Below are 21953 nucleotides of genomic sequence, written 5' to 3'. Positions count from 1 at the left end.
GGCTGCCCCACCTTCCTGTGACATTTTCACAAGTCATAAAGGTCTATATACCCTAGGAGCCCGGGATCAGCAACCCACCCAGGCCTGATTGTGTCCATCTTCCCTGCATTGAGAAGAGAGAGGCTGATTCAGCCACATCCCTTCATCCTCACTGGGTTGTTGGCCATGGAAGATGACTTTAGACCTCACAGGTCCTACCTAGCTGCCTACATTGGCGCCAGGGATCATTTCTGCATCTACCTTTGAGCTTCTCAGCAGCTGGAGGATTCCCTACATACCTGTATGGCAAGATCAACTCAGGACCTGCTGTTATGTGAAAATAGATTGAGGGAACAGAGTCTGCTTCAGGGTCATATCAGGTTCGATTTGGCTTAGGAGTCATTCTGCTGGATGAATACGGGGATTGGGCAACTGGGATATTTATAAGAATGGAAGGTGAAAACTAGGTAAGAGCTGAAGCACACAAGGGTGTTGGGCCCTTGATTTGGATACATAGTTTTGAATTATGTTCTGCAGAGGTGAATCCTCTAAATCCATATACAATGGCATAAGATCTTGCACATGGGACCACTGAATGTGAAAGAGAACTTCCAGTGATATTGAGATAGTAGACAGGATTCCAGTGTAGGGTAAGGAAGAAGAGTGAGTTTAGGATTTGGGCAAAAGGCCCTTTTTGCAATCGAATGAATTTCTATTAGAGTGTAAATGGGAATGTCAGCACACATGAAGAGTCAGTCACAACAAGGCACTTGGGGAAATAGATATCAATTGGGATGTTAGGAGATCGGGCCAAGTACAAAATGAGTGATAAGATCAGGGATATTTTCAACAGGGGGGTGGTTGAATACACTATCCTAGGAAGAAACAAGTGTACGCTCACCATAGGATTGAATATTGAAAACAATAGGCAAAGCGGACTTAGATGATTTTAGTAATCCATGCTCTCATTAAAATCAGGCTTTGGAAGAATCATAAGGTCAGTTGAGTTTTGCATTTGGTGTCCAGAAGATGATGGGATGAAAGGAATACAGGGAGGAGGTGACATGTGTATTTCTTCCACCATTTCTGGGAGCATGTTTTCAAACCCTGTCATTTAGAGTTTGGGGATAAAAATAGGTGCACCCTGGGTTTGCGTATATAGAGATGATGCATGAATAGACCATAGGGTGAATAAAAAATATAACTGGTTACTATTTTAAATAATGGATTGAATTGATATTTTAAAAAATACATGAAATCTGGTATTCAGATAAACATTCAATCCAAGTAGGTGTACGTCTAGTGGTAATATTAGTGTTACGAATTACACCAAACTGTGAGGTTTGCTTCGAAGATGATGATGGAATTCAAAAGTAATGTTTTATAAAAGAAATCTCATGAAAAAGCAAGTAAAGCAACATGGAGAAATACATGGGTTCTGATACAGGGAGTGAATGTAAGTGAATCATATGCATGTCAATTTGTGAATATTGGATAAAATGATACATCCTATGATACGAAGAAATAGGAATTTAACAATTTTGAATGAAAATTTACTTGAAAATACACATCACGTGCCGTATGAATAGACTTTCATTGATGTTAAACTGGGTCACTTACTGAAGAAATATTAGGGTTAGTACTCAATATTCACTGAAGTTCATTTTGAGAATTCAGAAATGAATATGTATGTCAAGAAAATGTATATTTCTGAGAAATATCTTGTGAAAAGTTGATTATAAATCCACCAAGATGGACATTAAAGAATCAAGGTAGTATAAGCATTGACACAGAGATTCAATATTTCAAAGGGCAAAATGAAAAACGAGTCTAAGATATATGCGAACACGTGCCACATAACAATCTTCCACTGTCATCCACCACAATGCCTTGACATTACTATCACCCCAAATAAGACACAATGAGAGGAGAAGAGGAACAAAATCTGTGAATACATATCTGGAATTGGAAATTCTGAGGAGCTCACAAACTTGGGTGTGGCACAAGAGATCCCAATGGTAGGGGACAGGGTAAACATTCCACAAACATGGAACTTTGCTGGCCTAATGACTTCTTGACTATCTGCCTCTAACATTTGTGCACTAGAAATATAGCTTTGTGCTTTAGCTTCCTTTGCAGTGAGACCAGGAAAGCTTGGTCTCAGTCTATGTGAACAGGAGGACATGGTTTCCTATTTCCCAATACGAACAGGAGGCAGCAGAGCTGAATCCTCTCTTTATAGGTAACTGTGGCCATTGGGGTATGAGTGTCTCCCTGGGGGGATTGTGAAGCCTTTGGCTCACAGTCCAGTTTTAATGGCATTTCTTGCAGCTTCCCTGGAAATTTGGTGTTTGTTTTTGAAATACATAAAGGTCAACCGGGACACAGTGCTGGAGGGAGCTCTGTCACGTGGGGTGAGTCAGGGTGTGACGGAAAAAACACAAACTGGGCTGCTACCCCAGATATCTTTCCCACTTGAGCGTAGCAACTTGATTCTGAGCATCGCACCAGATCCTCTCCCCACAACAACATGCCTTTACATTTTAGGGTCTGCTGGCTGCACCTTGTCAGTCACATGTCATTTGGATACCAATGACAGAACCACAGGGGCTCACCACAGATGTTGGTCACACACCTGCACTCCATTGCTCCAGACCCAGTTCCCTGCTGGCTCCTACTCACTGACATCTCTGTTCTTCACCATGGTCATGAATTCCACTCAGTCAAAAACGGCAATGGCGGGTTCAGTCATGATGAGCAACAGGAGATCTAAAGGTTCTCCAGGGATTTCTGGTCATGGGATTCTCAAAACCTTCATGTTATTGGCCTAGCCATATTTCAAGAATGAAGAAGTTGGCACTGTGGGTTTTGATTCATTCACGAGCCATTAAGGGTTTAGGAATCTCCTTTCAGTAAAAGCTCTGGAGATCGCATGCAGGCAAGGCTTTTCACGGAGTGGCGAAAGGTCACAGGAATCCAGGCCCATTGGGGGTCTAAATTATGAGGTTCATGTGAGTTTTGGCTCTCAACTATAGCTGAAAAGGCTTTAACAGCAAAATCATGTGAAATCCTGGCTGAGATTCCCAGTGCTGTGGAGGAAGCCAACCTCGGCCTAGATCTCAGTTTACAAGGGCTCCTCTAATGCCTGGCCTTGTAAAATCCCAACTCGATTCATGGCAAGAGTTCTCTGAGATCAGTTCCAGAACTGAGTCTCTAATGGCATCACACCAGAGTTCAAGCTGAGGTGGACCCACTCATCTTTTCCAACCACCACACAAAAGACCACTATTCTAAGAAAAACACTCCCACATGGCCCTCCTCTTCTTCCATACAGATACTCATCATAACATTCTGGCTGGGGGTTTCCATAGGGGGAGCAGTCTAAGATGGTGTGCAAAGTAAGGTCTCATGCCCATCATGTGCCAAATGTCATGGTGGCCTGGACACCCTTCCCGAGAAACAGGATAGATAAAATGGGCCTGTAGTTAATACTGCTCTGCTTCTCAAATTCGAGGCCTCCTGCCTGCCAGGGGTAGATTCTTTATGTGTACTGGACTCATGAAAACACCCAAACACCTGTGTGCTAGTTACTGGATGGCTTGCAACAACTCATTTGACCCAGAGGATCCCTGTTCTTACTTGATCGGTGTCAGGAGCCTGACCAGAGGAAGGCAAGAGACTTCATCCAATATTACACTTCTTTTTCATCCTTTTAGATGTGCATGGACACATGGGATTTTTCTTGAGTTTCCTGGGGTGCTGAGAATGTAATTCACAGCCACACACAGGGCCAAGAGTCTGATTCAGACACAGCCTTTACAAAGCACTTTACCTAAAAGGCACAGTTTGGGCCTCTTCATTTCCGTTTGAAACTGTTTTCTGGAGGATTCCCAAAGGAGTGCCCTAAGGCAAAAACCTCCCTGACATTCAGGGGAACAGAACAATAGGGAGGAAAGAAGCCTGGAGAAAAACTTTTCTTTAATTGAACACTGTGGCACTGACAGCTCCTAATCATGCAACTTGGGTGGCTATCTATGCAAGCAGGGATTCTCCAGAGAGATCCTTACCAGTCATGCTAATTTTTACTTTTCTGAGATGCTTGGCATTCCCATCAGCAATCCAGTCCATGGCCTTGTCACAGAGCTTGAAGGTGGTTCCCATCTTGTTCACAAAAACACGAACCCCTTCAGAGAGTGGCCAAAATTCTGGAAGAATACAGGAACTTGGGATCTTGGTAGGTGTTTCCCATCTGCAAGACAAGCAGCAGTCCATTCATCAATTGGCCTTGAGGAGTCCTGCAAAGATTTCCACTAGACAGGACACATTCACGGCTGCATTCTTCTCTCTACTCTCTTTAACCACAAACCCAGTGGGATCCACTGACTCTATATAATAAAGACTCACTAGTTAACAGTCCATTTCAAACCAACAAACAACAACAACAACAAACACGTTTTTCCTACATGATCTCAGAACATGAGACAAAATGCCAAATTGAAACACACACCCACTAAGACACACAAACCACCCCTGTATTTGGTCTGCATCTATCCACTCTGACCTCTGACTGGTGGGTGAAAATTTGTTCCCCAGCAGTGGCCGGTCCTGTCTCAGCTCTGGTCTCCCTGGCCATCTCTGTGTAGTTGTCAGGAGCCAGCAATGAGCCAACACTTCTTTCTCAGGAAAGGCCCCTGTTCAGACCATTCAAGGCATTTGGCTACCCACACATCACCAGGTGCCAAGAAAGAATGACTCTGGCCTTGGTACAGAAAAAACAAGGGAGCCCACTGGGACTGGAATTGCCTCTGGGTGCCTCGCCTCCTGGATCCCACGTTCAGAGAGTTCCATCACCAAGGAAGTGAGGTGAGGTCACTTCCTTCAGGGAAGTGAATGAGGTCACTGCCTTGGCAACCACTTTGTCCTAACAGTTGTTTCCAAGGGTCCCATGAGAGGGAGGCTGCCCCACCTTCCTGTGACATTTTCACAAGTCATAAAGGTCTATATACCCTAGGAGTCCGGGATCAGCAACCCACCCAGGCCTGATTGTGTCCATCTTCCCTGCATTGAGAAGAGAGAGGCTGATTCAGCCACATCCCTTCATGCTGACTGGGTTGTTGGCCATGGAAGATGACTTTAGACCTCACAGGTCCTACCTAGCTGCCTACATTGGCTCCAGGGATCATTTCTGCATCTACCTTTGAGCTTCTCAGCAGCTGGAGGATTCCCTACATACCTGTATGGCAAGATCAACTCAGGACCTGCTGTTATATGAAAATAGATTGAGGGAACAGGGTCTGCTTCAGGGTCATATCAGGTTCGATTTGGCTTAGGAGTCATTCTGCTGGATGAATACGGGGATTGGGCAACTGGGATATTTATAAGAATGGAAGGTGAAAACTAGGTAAGAGCTGAAGCACACAAGGGTGTTGGGCCCTTGATTTGGATACATAGTTTTGAATTATGTTCTGTAGAGGTGAATCCTCTAAATCCATATACAATGGCATAAGATCTTGGACCTGGGACCACTGAATGTGAAAGAGAACTTCCAGTGATATTGAGAGAGTAGACAGGATTCCAGTGTAGGGTAAGGAAGAAGAGTGAGTTTAGGATTTGGGCAAAAGGCCCTTTTTGCAATCGAATGAATTTCTATTAGAGTGTAAATGGGAATGTCAGCACACATGAAGAGTCAGTCACAACAAGGCACTTGGGGAAATAGATATCAATTGGGATGTTAGGAGATCGGGCCAAGTACAAAATGAGTGATAAGATCAGGGATATTTTCAACAGGGGGGTGGTTGAATACACTATCCTAGGAAGAAACAAGTGTACGCTCACCATAGGATTGAATATTGAAAACAATAGGCAAAGCGGACTTAGATGATTTTAGTAATCCATGCTCTCATTAAAATCAGGCTTTGGAAGAATCATAAGGTGAGTGTCAGTTTTGCATTTGGTGTCCAGAAGATGATGTGATGAAAGGAATACAGGGAGGAGGTGACATGTGTATTTCTTCCACCATTTCTGGGAGCATGTTTTCAAACCCTGTCTAATTTAGAGTTTGGGGATAAAAATAGGTGCACCCTGGGTTTACGTATATAGAGATGATGCATGAATAGACCATAGGGTGAATAAAAAATATAACTGGTTACTATTTTAAATAATGGATTGAATTGATATTTTAAAAAATACATGAAATCTGGTATTCAGATAAACATTCAATCCAAGTAGGTGTACGTCTAGTGGTAATATTAGGGTTACTAATTACACCAAACTATGAGTTTTGCTTCGAAAATGATGATGGAATTCAAAAGTAATGTTTTATAAAAGAAATCTCATGAAAAAGCAAGTAAAGCAACATGGAGAAATACATGGGTTCTGATACAGGGAGTGAATGTAAGTGAATCATATGCATGTCAATTTGTGAATATTGGATGAAATGATACATCCTATGATACGAAGAAATAGGAATTTAACAATTTTGAATGAAAATTTACTTCAAAACACACATCACGTCCCGTATGAATAGACTTTCATTGATGTTAAACTGGGTCACTGACTGAAGAAATATTAGGGTTAGTACTCAATATTCACTGAAGTTCATTTTGAGAATTCAGAAATGAATATGTATGTCAAGAAAATGTATATTTCTGAGAAATATCTTGTGAAAAGTTGATTATAAATCCACCCAGATGGACATTAAAGAATCAAGGTAGTATAAGTATTGACACAGAGATTGAATATTTCAAAGGGCAAAATGAAAAACGAGTCTAAGATATATGCGAACACGTGCCACATAACAATCTTCCACTGTCATCCACCACAATGCCTTGACATTACTATCACCCCAAATAAGACACAATGAGAGGAGAAGAGGAACAAAATCTGTGAATACATATCTGGAATTGGAAATTCTGAGGAGCTCACAAACTTGGGTGTGGCACAAGAGATCCCAATGGTAGGGGACAGGGTAAACATTCCACAAACATGGAACTTTGCTGGCCTAATGACTTCTTGACTATCTGCCTCTGACATTTGTGCACTAGAAATATAGCTTTGTGCTTTAGCTTCCTTTGCAGTGAGACCAGGAAAGCTTGGTCTCAGTCTATGTGAACAAGAGGACATGGTTTCCTATTTCCCAATACGAACAGGAGGCAGCAGAGCTGAATCCTCTCTTTGCAGGTAACTGTGGCCATTGGGGTATGAGTGTCTCCCTGGGGGGATTGTGAAGCCTTTGGCTCACAGTCCAGTTTTAATGGCATTTCTTGCAGCTTCCCTGGAAATTTGGTGTTTGTTTTTGAAATACATAAAGGTCAACCGGGACACAGTGCTGGAGGGAGCTCTGTCACGTGCGGTGAGTCAGGGTCTGACGGAAAAAACACAAACTGGGCTGCTACCCCAGATATCTTTCCCACTTGAGCGTAGCAACTTGATTCTGAGCATCGCACCAGATCCTCTCCCCACAACAACATGCCTTTACATTTTAGGGTCTGCTGGCTGCACCTTGTCAGTCACATGTCATTTGGATACCAATGACAGATCCACAGGTGCTCACCACAGATGTTGGTCACACACCTGCACTCCATTGCTCCAGACCCAGTTCCCTGCTGGCTCCTACTCACTGACATCTCTGTTCTTCACCATGGTCATGAATTCCACTCAGTCAAAAACGGCAATGGCGGGTTCAGTCATGATGAGCAACAGGAGATCTAAAGGTTCTCCAGGGATTTCTGGTCATGGGATTCTCAAAACCTTCACGTTATTGGCCTAGCCATATTTCAAGAATGAAGAAGTTGGCACTGTGGGTTTTTTTCAATTGGCCTTGAGGCCAACTCGATTCATGGCAAGAGTTCTCTGAGATCAGTTCCAGAACTGAGTCTCTAATGGCATCACACCAGAGTTCAAGCTGAGGTGGACCCACTCATCTTTTCCAACCACCACACAAAAGACCACTATTCTAAGAAAAACACTCCCACATGTCCCTCCTCTTCTTCCATACAGATACTCATCATAACATTCTGGCTGGGGGTTTCCATAGGGGGAGCAGTCTAAGATGGTGTGCAAAGTAAGGTCTCATGCCCATCATGTGCCAAATGTCATGGTGGCCTGGACACCCTTCCTGAGAAACAGGATAGATAAAATGGGCCTGTAGTTAATACTGCTCTGCTTCTCAAATTCGAGGCCTCCTGCCTGCCAGGGGTAGATTCTTTATGTGTACTGGACTCATGAAAACACCCAAACACCTGTGTGCTAGTTACTGGATGGCTTGCAACAACTCATTTGACCCAGAGGATCCCTGTTCTTACTTGATCGGTGTCAGGAGCCTGACCAGAGGAAGGCAAGAGACTTCATCCAATATTACACTTCTTTTTCATCCTTTTAGATGTGCATGGACACATGGGAATTTTCTTGAGTTTCCTGGGGTGCTGAGAATGTAATTCACGGCCTCACACAGGGCCAAGAGTCTGATTCAGACACAGCCTTTACAAAGCACTTTACCTAAAAGGCACAGATTGGGCCTCTTCCTTTCCGTTTGAAACTGTTTTCTGGAGGATTCCCAAAGGAGTGCCCTAAGGCAAACACCTCCCTGACATTCAGGGGAACAGAACAATAGGGAGGAAAGAAGCCTGGAGAAAAACTTTTCTTTAATTGAACACTGTGGCACTTTCAGCTCCTAATCATGCAACTTGGGTGGCTATCTATGCAAGCAGGGATTCTCCAGAGAGATCCTTACCAGTCATGCTAATTTTTACTTTTCTGAGATGCTTGGCATTCCGGTCAGCAATCCAGTCCATGGCCTTGTCACAGAGCTTGAAGGTGGTTCCCATCTTGTTCACAAAAACACGAACCCCTTCAGAGAGTGGCCAAAATTCTGGAAGAATACAGGAACTTGGGATCTTGGTAGGTGTTTCCCATCTGCAAGACAAGCAGCAGTCCATTCATCAATTGGCCTTGAGGAGTCCTGCAAAGATTTCCAGTAGACAGGACACATTCACGGCTGCATTCTTCTCTCTACTCTCTTTAACCACAAACCCAGTGGGATCCACTGACTCTATATAATAAAGACTCACTAGTTAACAGTCCATTTCAAACCAACAAACAACAACAACAACAAACACGTTTTTCCTACATGATCTCAGAACATGAGACAAAATGCCAAATTGAAACACACACCCACTAAGACACACAAACCACCCCTGTATTTGGTCTGCATCTATCCACTCTGACCTCTGACTGGTGGGTGAAAATTTGTTCCCCAGCAGTGGCCGGTCCTGTCTCAGCTCTGGTCTCCCTGGCCATCTCTGTGTAGTTGTCAGGAGCCAGCAATGAGCCAACACTTCTTTCTCAGGAAAGGCCCCTGTTCAGACCATTCAAGGCATTTGGCTACCCACACATCACCAGGTGCCAAGAAAGAATGACTCTGGCCTTGGTACAGAAAAAACAAGGGAGCCCACTGGGACTGGAATTGCCTCTGGGTGCCTCGCCTCCTGGATCCCACGTTCAGAGAGTTCCATCACCAAGGAAGTGAGGTGAGGTCACTTCCTTCAGGGAAGTGAATGAGGTCACTGCATTGGCAACCACTTTGTCCTAACAGTTGTTTCCAAGGGTCCCATGAGAGGGAGGCTGCCCCACCTTCCTGTGACATTTTCACAAGTCATAAAGGTCTATATACCCTAGGAGCCCGGGATCAGCAACCCACCCAGGCCTGATTGTGTCCATCTTCCCTGCATTGAGAAGAGAGAGGCTGATTCAGCCACATCCCTTCATCCTCACTGGGTTGTTGGCCATGGAAGATGACTTTAGACCTCACAGGTTCTAACTAGCTGCCTACATTGGCTCCAGGGATCATTTCTGCATCTACCTTTGAGCTTCTCAGCAGCTGGAGGATTCCCTACATACCTGTATGGCAAGATCAACTCAGGACCTGCTGTTATATGAAAATAGATTGAGGGAACAGGGTCTGCTTCAGGGTCATATCAGGTTCGATTTGGCTTAGGAGTCATTCTGCTGGATGAAAACAGGGATTGCGCAACTGGGATATTTATAAGAATGGAAGGTGAAAACTAGGTAAGAGCTGAAGCACACAAGGGTGTTGGGCCCTTGATTTGGATACATAGTTTTGAATTATGTTCTGCAGAGGTGAATCCTCTCAATCCATATACAATGGCATAAGATCTTGTACCTGGGACCACTGAATGTGAAAGAGAACTTCCAGTGATATTGAGATAGTAGACAGGATTCCAGTGTAGGGTAAGGAAGAAGAGTGAGTTTAGGATTTGGGCAAAAGGCCCTTTTTGCAATCGAATGAATTTCTATTAGAGTGTAAATGGGAATGTCAGCACACATGAAGAGTCAGTCACAACAAGGCACTTGGGGAAATAGATATCAATTGGGATGTTAGGACATCGGGCAAAGTACAAAATGAGTGATAAGATCAGGGATATTTTCAACAGGGGGGTGGTTGAATACACTATCCTAGGAAGAAACAAGTGTACGCTCACCATAGGATTGAATATTGAAAACAATAGGCAAAGCGGACTTAGATGATTTTAGTAATCCATGCTCTCATTAAAATCAGGCTTTGGAAGAATCATAAGGTGAGTGTCAGTTTTGCATTTGGTGTCCAGAAGATGATGTGATGAAAGGAATTCAGGGAGGAGGTGACACGTGTATTTCTTCCACCATTTCTGGGAGCATGTTTTCAAACCCTGTCTAATTTAGAGTTTGGGGATAAAAATAGGTGCACCCTGGGTTTACGTATATAGAGATGATGCATGAATAGACCATAGGGTGAATAAAAAATATAACTGGTTACTATTTTAAATAATGGATTGAATTGATATTTTAAAAAATACATGAAATCTGGTATTCAGATAAACATTCAATCCAAGTAGGTGTACGTCTAGTGGTAATATTAGGGTTACTAATTACACCAAACTATGAGTTTTGCTTCGAAAATGATGATGGAATTCAAAAGTAATGTTTTATAAAAGAAATCTCATGAAAAAGCAAGTAAAGCAACATGGAGAAATACATGGGTTCTGATACAGGGAGTGAATGTAAGTGAATCATATGCATGTCAATTTGTGAATATTGGATGAAATGATACATCCTATGATACGAAGAAATAGGAATTTAACAATTTTGAATGAAAATTTACTTCAAAACACACATCACGTCCCGTGTGAATAGACTTTCATTGATGTTAAACTGGGTCACTTACTGAAGAAATATTAGGGTTAGTACTCAATATTCACTGAAGTTCATTTTGAGAATTCAGAAATGAATATGTATGTCAAGAAAATGTATATTTTTGAGAAATATCTTGTGAAAAGTTGATTATAAATCCACCCAGATGGACATTAAAGAATCAAGGTAGTATAAGTATTGACAAAGAGATTCAATATTTCAAAGGGCAAAATGAAAAACGAGTCTAAGATATATGCGAACACGTGCCACATAACAATCTTCCACTGTCATCCACCACAATGCCTTGACATTACTATCACCCCAAATAAGACACAATGAGAGGAGAAGAGGAACAAAATCTGTGAATACATATCTGGAATTGGAAATTCTGAGGAGCTCACAAACTTGGGTGTGGCACAAGAGATCCCAATGGTAGGGGACAGGGTAAACATTCCACAAACATGGAACTTTGCTGGCCTAATGAATTCTTGACTATCTGCCTCTGACATTTGTGCACTAGAAATATAGCTTTGTGCTTTAGCTTCCTTTGCAGTGAGACCAGGAAAGCTTGGTCTCAGTCTATGTGAACAGGAGGACATGGTTTCCTATTTCCCAATACGAACAGGAGGCAGCAGAGCTGAATCCTCTCTTTGTAGGTAACTGTGGCCATTGGGGTATGAGTGTCTCCCTGGGGGGATTGTGAAGCCTTTGGCTCATAGTCCAGTTTTAATGGCATTTCTTGCAGCTTCCCTGGAAATTTGGTGTTTGTTTTTGAAATACATAAAGGTCAACCGGGACACAGTGCTGGAGGGAGCTCTGTCACGTGGGGTGAGTCAGGGTGTGACGGAAAAAACACAAACTGGGCTGCTACCCCATATATCTTTCCCACTTGAGCGTAGCAACTTGATTCTGAGCATCGCACCAGATCCTCTCCCCACAACAACATGCCTTTACATTTTAGGGTCTGCTGGCTGCACCTTGTCAGTCACATGTCATTTGGATACCAATGACAGATCCACAGGGGCTCACCACAGATGTTGGTCACACACCTGCACTCCATTGCTCCAGACCCAGTTCCCTATGGCTCCTACTCACTGACATCTCTGTTCTTCTCCATGGTCATGAATTCCACTCAGTCAAAAACGGCAATGGCGGGTTCAGTCATGATGAGCAACAGGAGATCTAAAGGTTCCCCAGGGATTTCTGGTCATGGGATTCTCAAAACCTTCACGTTATTGGCCTAGCCATATTTCAAGAATGAAGAAGTTGGCACTGTGGTTTTTTTTCAATTGGCCTTGAGGAGTCCTGCAAAGATTTCCACTAGACAGGACACATTCACGGCTGCATTCTTCTCTCTACTCTCTTTAACCACAAACCCAGTGGGATCCACTGACTCTATAGAAAGACTCACTAGTTAACAGTCCATTTCAAACCAACAAACAACAACAACAACAACAACAAAAAACACGTTTTTCCTACATGATCTCAGAACATGAGACAAAATGCCAAATTGAAACACACACCCACTGAGACACACAAACCACCCCTGTATTTGGTCTGCATCTATCCACTCTGACCTCTGACTGGTGGGTGAAAATTTGTTCCCCAGCAGTGGCCGGTCCTGTCTCAGCTCTGGTCTCCTTGGCCATCTCTGTGTAGTTGTCAGGAGCCAGCAATGAGCCAACAATTCTTTCTCAGGAAAGGCCCCTGTTCAGACCATTCAAGGCATTTGGCTACCCACACATCACCAGGTGCCAAGAAAGAATGACTCTGGCCTTGGTACAGAAAAAAACAAGGGAGCCCACTGGGACTGGAATTGCCTCTGGGTGCCTCGCCTCCTGGATCCCAAGTTCAGAGAGTTCCATCACCAAGGAAGTGAGGTGAGGTCACTTCCTTCAGGGAAGTGAATGAGGTCACTGCCTTGGCAACCACTTTGTCCTAACAGTTGTTTCCAAGGTTCCCATGAGAGGGAGGCTGCCCCACCTTCCTGTGACATTTTCACAAGTCATAAAGGTCTATTTACCCTAGGAGCCCGGGATCAGCAACCCACCCAGGCCTGATTGTGTCCATCTTCCCTGCATTGAGAAGAGAGAGGCTGATTCAGCCACATCCCTTCATCCTCACTGGGTTGTTGGCCATGGAAGATGACTTTAGACCTCACAGGTCCTACCTAGCTGCCTACATTGGCTCCAGGGATCATTTCTGCATCTACCTTTGAGCTTCTCAGCAGCTGGAGGATTCCCTACATACCTGTATGGCAAGATCAACTCAGGACCTGCTGTTATGTGAAAATAGATTGAGGGAACAGAGTCTGCTTCAGGGTCATATCAGGTTCGATTTGGCTTAGGAGTCATTCTGCTGGATGAATACGGGGATTGGGCAACTGGGATATTTATAAGAATGGAAGGTGAAAACTAGGTAAGAGCTGAAGCACACAAGGGTGTTGGGCCCTTGATTTGGATACATAGTTTTGAATGATGTTCTGCAGAGGTGAATCCTCTAAATCCATATACAATGGCATAAGATCTTGGACCTGGGACCACTGAATGTGAAAGAGAACTTCCAGTGATATTGAGAGAGTAGACAGGATTCCAGTGTAGGGTAAGGAAGAAGAGTGAGTTTAGGATTTGGGCAAAAGGCCCTTTTTGCAATCGAATGAATTTCTATTAGAGTGTAAATGGGAATGTCAGCACACATGAAGAGTCAGTCACAACAAGGCACTTGGGGAAATAGATATCAATTGGGATGTTAGGAGATCGGGCAAAGTACAAAATGAGTGATAAGATCAGGGATATTTTCAACAGGGGGGTGGTTGAATACACTATCCTAGGAAGAAACAAGTGTACGCTCACCATAGGATTGAATATTGAAAACAATGGGCAAAGCGGACTTAGATGATTTTAGTAATCCATGTTCTCATTAAAATCAGGCTTTGGAAGAATCATAAGGTGAGTGTCAGTTTTGCATTTGGTGTCCAGAAGATGATGTGATGAAAGGAATACAGGGAGGAGGTGACATGTGTATTTCTTCCACCATTTCTGGGAGCATGTTTTCAAACCCTGTCATTTAGAGTTTGGGGATAAAAATAGGTGCACCCTCGGTTTATGTATATAGAGATGATGCATGAATAGACCATAGGGTGAATAAAAAATATAACTGGTTACTATTTGAAATAATGGATTGAATTGATATTTTAAAAAATACATGAAATCTGGTATTCAGATAAACATTCAATCCAAGTAGGTGTACGTCTAGTGGTAATATTAGGGTTACTAATTACACCAAACTGTGAGTTTTGCTTCGAAAATGATGATGGAATTCAAAAGTAATATTTTATAAAAGAAATCTCATGAAAAAGCAAGTAAAGCAACATGGAGAAATACATGGGTTCTGATACAGGGAGTGAATGTAAGTGAATCATATGCATGTCAGTTTGTGAATATTGGATGAAATGATACATCCTATGATACGAAGAAATAGGAATTTAACAATTTTGCATGAAAATTTACTTCAAAATACACATCACGTCCCGTATGAATAGACTTTCATTGATGTTAAACTGGTTCACTGACTGAAGAAATATTAGGGTTAGTACTCAATATTCACTGAAGTTCATTTTGAGAATTCAGAAATGAATATGTATGTCAAGAAAATGTATATTTCTGAGAAATATCTTGTGAAAAGTAGATTATAAATCCACCCAGATGGACATTAAAGAATCAAGGTAGTATAAGTATTGACACAGAGATTCAATATTTCAAAGGGCAAAATGAAAAACGAGTCTAAGATATATGCGAACACGTGCCACATAACAATCTTCCACTGTCATCCACCACGATGCCTTGACATTACTATCACCCCAAATAAGACACAATGAGAGGAGAAGAGGAACAAAATCTGTGAATACATATCTGGAATTGGAAATTCTGAGGAGCTCACAAACTTGGGTGTGGCACAAGAGATCCCAATGGTAGGGGACAGGGTAAACATTCCACAAACATGGAACTTTGCTGGCCTAATGACTTCTTGACTATCTGCCTCTGACATTTGTGCACTAGAAATATAGCTTTGTGCTTTAGCTTCCTTTGCAGTGAGACCAGGAAAGCTTGGTCTCAGTCTATGTGAACAGGAGGACATGGTTTCCTATTTCCCAATACGAACAGGAGGCAGCAGAGCTGAATCCTCTCTTTGCAGGTAACTGTGGCCGTTGGGGTATGAGTGTCTCCCTGGGGGGATTGTGAAGCCTTTGGCTCACAGTCCAGTTTTAATGGCATTTCTTGCAGCTTCCCTGGAAATTTGGTGTTTGTTTTTGAAATACATAAAGGTCAACCGGGACACAGTGCTGGAGGGAGCTCTGTCATGTGGGGTGAGTCAGGGTCTGACGGAAAAAACACAAACTGGGCTGCTACGCCATATATCTTTCCCACTTGAGCGTAGCAACTTGATTCTGAGCATCGCACCAGATCCTCTCCCCACAACAACATGAGTTTACATTTTAGGGTCTGCTGGCTGCACCTTGTCAGTCACATGTCATTTGGATACCAATGACAGAACCACAGGGGCTCACCACAGATGTTGGTCACACACCTGCACTCCATTGCTCCAGACCCAGTTCCCTGCTGGCTCCTACTCACTGACATCTCTGTTCTTCACCATGGTCATGAATTCCACTCAGTCAAAAACGGCAATGGCGGGTTCAGTCATGATGAGCAACAGGAGATCTAAAGGTTCTCCAGGGATTTCTGGTCATGGGATTCTCAAAATCTTCATGTTATTGGCCTAGCCATATTTCAACAATGAAGAAGTTGGCACTGTGGGTTTTGATTCATTCACGAGCCATTAAGGGTTGAGGAATCTCCTTTCAGTAAAAGCTCTGGAGATCGCATGCAGGCAAGGCTTTTCACGGAGTGGCGAAAGGTCACAGGAATCCAGGCCCATTGGGGGTCTAAAATATGAGGTTCATGTGAGTTTTGGCTCTCAACTATAGCTGAAAAGGCTTTAACAGCAAAATCATGTGAAATCCTGGCTGAGATTCCCAGTGCTGTGGAGGAAGCCACCCTCGGCCTAGATCTCAGTTTCCAAGGGCTCCTCTAATGCCTGGCCTTGTAAAATCCCAACTCGATTCATGGCAAGAGTTCTCTGAGATCAGTTCCAGAACTGAGTCTCTAATGGCATCACACCAGAGTTCAAGCTGAGGTGGACCCACTCATCTTTTCCAACCACCACACAAAAGACCACTATTGTAACAAAAACACTCCCACATGGCCCTCCTCTTCTTCCATACAGATACTCATCATAACATTCTGGCTGGGGGTTCCCATAGGGGGAGCAGTCTAAGATGGTGTGCAAAGTAAGGTCTCATGCCCATCATGTGCCAAATGTCATGGTGGCCTGGACACCCTTCCCGAGAAACAGGATAGATAAAATGGGCCTGTAGTTAATACTGCTCTGCTTCTCAAATTCGAGGCCTCCTGCCTGCCAGGGGTAGATTCTTTATGTGTACTGGACTCATGAAAACACCCAAACACCTGTGTGCTAGTTACTGGATGGCTTGCAACAACTCATTTGACCCAGAGGATCCCTGTTCTTACTTCATCGGTGTCAGGAGCCTGACCAGAGGAAGGCAAGAGACTTCATCCAATATTACACTTCTTTTTCATCCTTTTAGATGTGCATGGACACATGGGATTTTTCTTGAGTTTCCTGGGGTGCTGAGAATGTAATTCACAGCCACACACAGGGCCAAGAGTCTGATTCAGACACAGCCTTTACAAAGCACTTTACCTAAAAGGCACAGATTGGGCCTCTTCCTTTCCGTTTGAAACTGTTTTCTGGAGGATTCCCAAAGGAGTGCCCTAAGGCAAACACCTCCCTGACATTCAGGGGAACAGAACAATAGGGAGGAAAGAAGCCTGGAGAAAAACTTTTCTTTAATTGAACACTGTGGCACTGACAGCTCCTAATCATGCAACTTGGGTGGCTATCTATGCAAGCAGGGATTCTCCAGAGAGATCCTTACCAGTCATGCTAATTTTTACTTTTCTGAGATGCTTGGCATTCCCGTCAGCAATCCAGTCCATGGCCTTGTCACAGAGCTTGAAGGTGGTACCCATCTTGTTCACAAAAACACGAACCCCTTCAGAGAGTGGCCAAAATTCTGGAAGAATACAGGAACTTGGGATCTTGGTAGGTGTTTCCCATCTGCAAGACAAGCAGCAGTCCATTCATCAATTGGCCTTGAGGAGTCCTGCAAAGATTTCCACTAGGCAGGACACATTCACGGCTGCATTCTTCTCTCTACTCTCTTTAACCACAAACCCAGTGGGATCCACTGACTCTATAGAAAGATTCACTAGTTAACAGTCCATTTCAAACCAACAAACAACAACAACAACAAACACGTTTTTCCCACATGATCTCAGAACATGAGACAAAATGCCAAATTGAAACACACACCCACTAAGACACACAAACCACCCCTGTATTTGGTCTGCATCTATCCACTCTGACCTCTGACTGGTGGGTGAAAATTTGTTCCCCAGCAGTGGCCGGTCCTGTCTCAGCTCTGGTCTCCTTGGCCATCTCTGTGTAGTTGTCAGGAGCCAGCAATGAGCCAACACTTCTTTCTCAGGAAAGGCCCCTGTTCAGACCATTCAAGGCATTTGGCTACCCACACATCACCAGGTGCCAAGAAAGAATGACTCTGGCCTTGGTACAGAAAAAACAAGGGAGCCCACTGAGACTGGAATTGCCTCTGGGTTCCTCGCCTCCTGGATCCCACGTTCAGAGAGTTCCATCACCAAGGAAGTGAGGTGAGGTCACTTCCTTCAGGGAAGTGAATGAGGTCACTGCCTTGGCAACCACTTTGTCCTAACAGTTGTTTCCAAGGGTCCCATGAGAGGGAGGCTGCCCCACCTTCCTGTGACATTTTCACAAGTCATAAAGGTCTATATACCCTAGGAGCCCGGGATCAGCAACCCACCCAGGCCTGATTGTGTCCATCTTCCCTGCATTGAGAAGAGAGAGGCTGATTCAGCCACATCCCTTCATGCTCACTGGGTTGTTGGCCATGGAAGATGACTTTAGACCTCACAGGTCCTACCTAGCTGCCTACATTGGCTCCAGGGATCATTTCTGCATCTACCTTTGAGCTTCTCAGCAGCTGGAGGATTCCCTACATACCTGTATGGCAAGATCAACTCAGGACCTGCTGTTATGTGAAAATAGATTGAGGGAACAGAGTCTGCTTCAGGGTCATATCAGGTTCGATTTGGCTTAGGAGTCATTCTGCTGGATGAATACGGGGATTGGGCAACTGGGATATTTATAAGAATGGAAGGTGAAAACTAGGTAAGAGCTGAAGCACACAAGGGTGTTGGGCCCTTGATTTGGATACATAGTTTTGAATTATGTTCTGCAGAGGTGAATCCTCTAAATCCATATACAATGGCATAAGATCTTGTACCTGGGACCACTGAATGTGAAAGAGAACTTCCAGTGATATTGAGATAGTAGACAGGATTCCAGTGTAGGGTAAGGAAGAAGAGTGAGTTTAGGATTTGGGCAAAAGGCCCTTTTTGCAATCGAATGAATTTCTATTAGAGTGTAAATGGGAATGTCAGCACACATGAAGAGTCAGTCACAACAAGGCACTTGGGGAAATAGATATCAATTGGGATGTTAGGAGATCGGGCAAAGTACAAAATGAGTGATAAGATCAGGGATATTTTCAACAGGGGGGTGGTTGAATACACTATCCTAGGAAGAAACAAGTGTACGCTCACCATAGGATTGAATATTGAAAACAATAGGCAAAGCGGACTTAGATGATTTTAGTAATCCATGCTCTCATTAAAATCAGGCTTTGGAAGAATCATAAGGTGAGTGTCAGTTTTGCATTTGGTGTCCAGAAGATGATGTGATGAAAGGAATACAGGGAGGAGGTGACATGTGTATTTCTTCCACCATTTCTGGGAGCATGTTTTCAAACCCTGTCTAATTTAGAGTTTGGGGATAAAAATAGGTGCACCCTGGGTTTACATATATAGAGATGATGCATGAATAGACCATAGGGTGAATAAAAAATATAACTGGTTACTATTTGAAATAATGGATTGAATTGATATTTTAAAAAATACATGAAATCTGGTATTCAGATAAACATTCAATCCAAGTAGGTGTACGTCTAGTGGTAATATTAGGGTTACTAATTACACCAAACTGTGAGTTTTGCTTCGAAAATGATGATGGAATTCAAAAGTAGTGTTTTATAAAAGAAATCTCATGAAAAAGCAAGTAAAGCAACATGGAGAAATACATGGGTTCTGATACAGGGAGTGAATGTAAGTGAATCATATGCATGTCAATTTGTGAATATTGGATGAAATGATACATCCTATGATACGAAGAAATAGGAATTTAACAATTTTGAATGAAAACTTACTTCAAAATACACATCACGTCCCGTATGAATAGACTTTCATTGATGTTAAACTGGTTCACTGACTGAAGAAATATTAGGGTTAGTACTCAATATTCACTGAAGTTCATTTTGAGAATTCAGAAATGAATATGTATGTCAAGAAAATGTATATTTCTGAGAAATATCTTGTGAAAAGTGGATTATAAATCCACCCAGATGGACATTAAAGAATCAAGGTAGTATAAGTATTGACACAGAGATTGAATATTTCAAAGGGCAAAATGAAAAACGAGTCTAAGATATATGCGAACACGTGCCACATAACAATCTTCCACTGTCATCCACCACGATGCCTTGACATTACTATCACCCCAAATAAGACACAATGAGAGGAGAAGAGGAACAAAATCTGTGAATACATATCTGGAATTGGAAATTCTGAGGAGCTCACAAACTTGGGTGTGGCACAAGAGATCCCAATGGTAGGGGACAGTGTAAACATTCCACAAACATGGAACTTTGCTGGCCTAATGAATTCTTGACTATCTGCCTCTGACATTTGTGCACTAGAAATATAGCTTTGTGCTTTAGCTTCCTTTGCAGTGAGACCAGGAAAGCTTGGTCTCAGTCTATGTTAACAGGAGGACATGGTTTCCTATTTCCCAATACGAACAGGAGGCAGCAGAGCTGAATCCTCTCTTTGTAGGTAACTGTGGCCATTGGGGTATGAGTGTCCCCCTTGGGGGGATTGTGAAGCCTTTGGCTCACAGTCCAGTTTTAATGGCATTTCTTGCAGCTTCCCTGGAAATTTGGTGTTTGTTTTTGAAATACATAAAGGTCAACCGGGACACAGTGCTGGAGGGAACTCTGTCACGTGGGGTGAGTCAGGGTCTGACGGAAAAAACAGAAACTGGGCTGCTACCCCATATATCTTTCCCACTTGAGCGTAGCAACTTGATTCTGAGCATCGCACCAGATCCTCTCCCCACAACAACATGAGTTTACATTTTAGGGTCTGCTGGCTGCACCTTGTCAGTCACATGTCATTTGGATACCAATGACAGAACCACAGGGGCTCACCACAGATGTTGGTCACACACCTGCACTCCATTGCTCCAGACCCAGTTCCCTGCTGGCTCCTACTCACTGACATCTCTGTTCTTCACCATGGTCATGAATTCCACTCAGTCAAAAACGGCAATGGCGGGTTCAGTCATGATGAGCAACAGGAGATCTAAAGGTTCTCCAGGGATTTCTGGTCATGGGATTCTCAAAACCTTCATGTTATTGGCCTAGCCATATTTCAACAATGAAGAAGTTGGCACTGTGGGTTTTGATTCATTCACGAGCCATTAAGGGTTGAGGAATCTCCTTTCAGTAAAAGCTCTGGAGATCGCATGCAGGCAAGGCTTTTCACGGAGTGGCGAAAGGTCACAGGAATCCAGGCCCATTGGGGGTCTAAAATATGAGGTTCATGTGAGTTTTGGCTCTCAACTATAGCTGAAAAGGCTTTAACAGCAAAATCATGTGAAATCCTGGCTGAGATTCCCAGTGCTGTGGAGGAAGCCACCCTCGGCCTAGATCTCAGTTTCCAAGGGCTCCTCTAATGCCTGGCCTTGAAAAATCCCAACACGATTCATTCCAAGAGTTCTCTGAGATCAGTTCCAGAACTGAGTCTCTAATGGCATCACACCAGAGTTCAAGCTGAGGTGGACCCACTCATCTTTTCCAACCACCACACAAAAGACCACTATTGTACCAAAACCCTCAGACATGGCCCTCCTCTTCTTCCATACAGATACTCATCATAACATTCTGGCTGGGGGTTTCCATAGGGGGAGCAGTCTAAGATGGTGTGCAAAGTAAGGTCTCATGCCCATCATGTGCCAAATGTCATGGTGGCCTGGACACCCTTCCTGAGAAACAGGATAGATAAAATGGGCCTGTAGTTAATACTGCTCTGCTTCTCAAATTCGAGGCCTCCTGCCTGCCAGGGGTAGATTCTTTATGTGTACTGGACTCATGAAAACACCCAAACACCTGTGTGCTAGTTACTGGATGGCTTGCAACAACTCATTTGACCCAGAGGATCCCTGTTCTTACTTCATCGGTGTCAGGAGCCTGACCAGAGGAAGGCAAGAGACTTCATCCAATATTACACTTCTTTTTCATCCTTTTAGATGTGCATGGACACATGGGATTTTTCTTGAGTTTCCTGGGGTGCTGAGAATGTAATTCACAGCCACACACAGGGCCAAGAGTCTGATTCAGACACAGCCTTTACAAAGCACTTTACCTAAAAGGCACAGATTGGGCCTCTTCCTTTCCGTTTGAAACTGTTTTCTGGAGGATTCCCAAAGGAGTG

Source organism: Urocitellus parryii, chromosome 16 (genome assembly GCF_045843805.1).
Source record: "Urocitellus parryii isolate mUroPar1 chromosome 16, mUroPar1.hap1, whole genome shotgun sequence".
Lineage (NCBI taxonomy): Eukaryota > Metazoa > Chordata > Mammalia > Rodentia > Sciuridae > Urocitellus > Urocitellus parryii.
Note: the sequence above shows the minus strand (reverse complement) of the source record.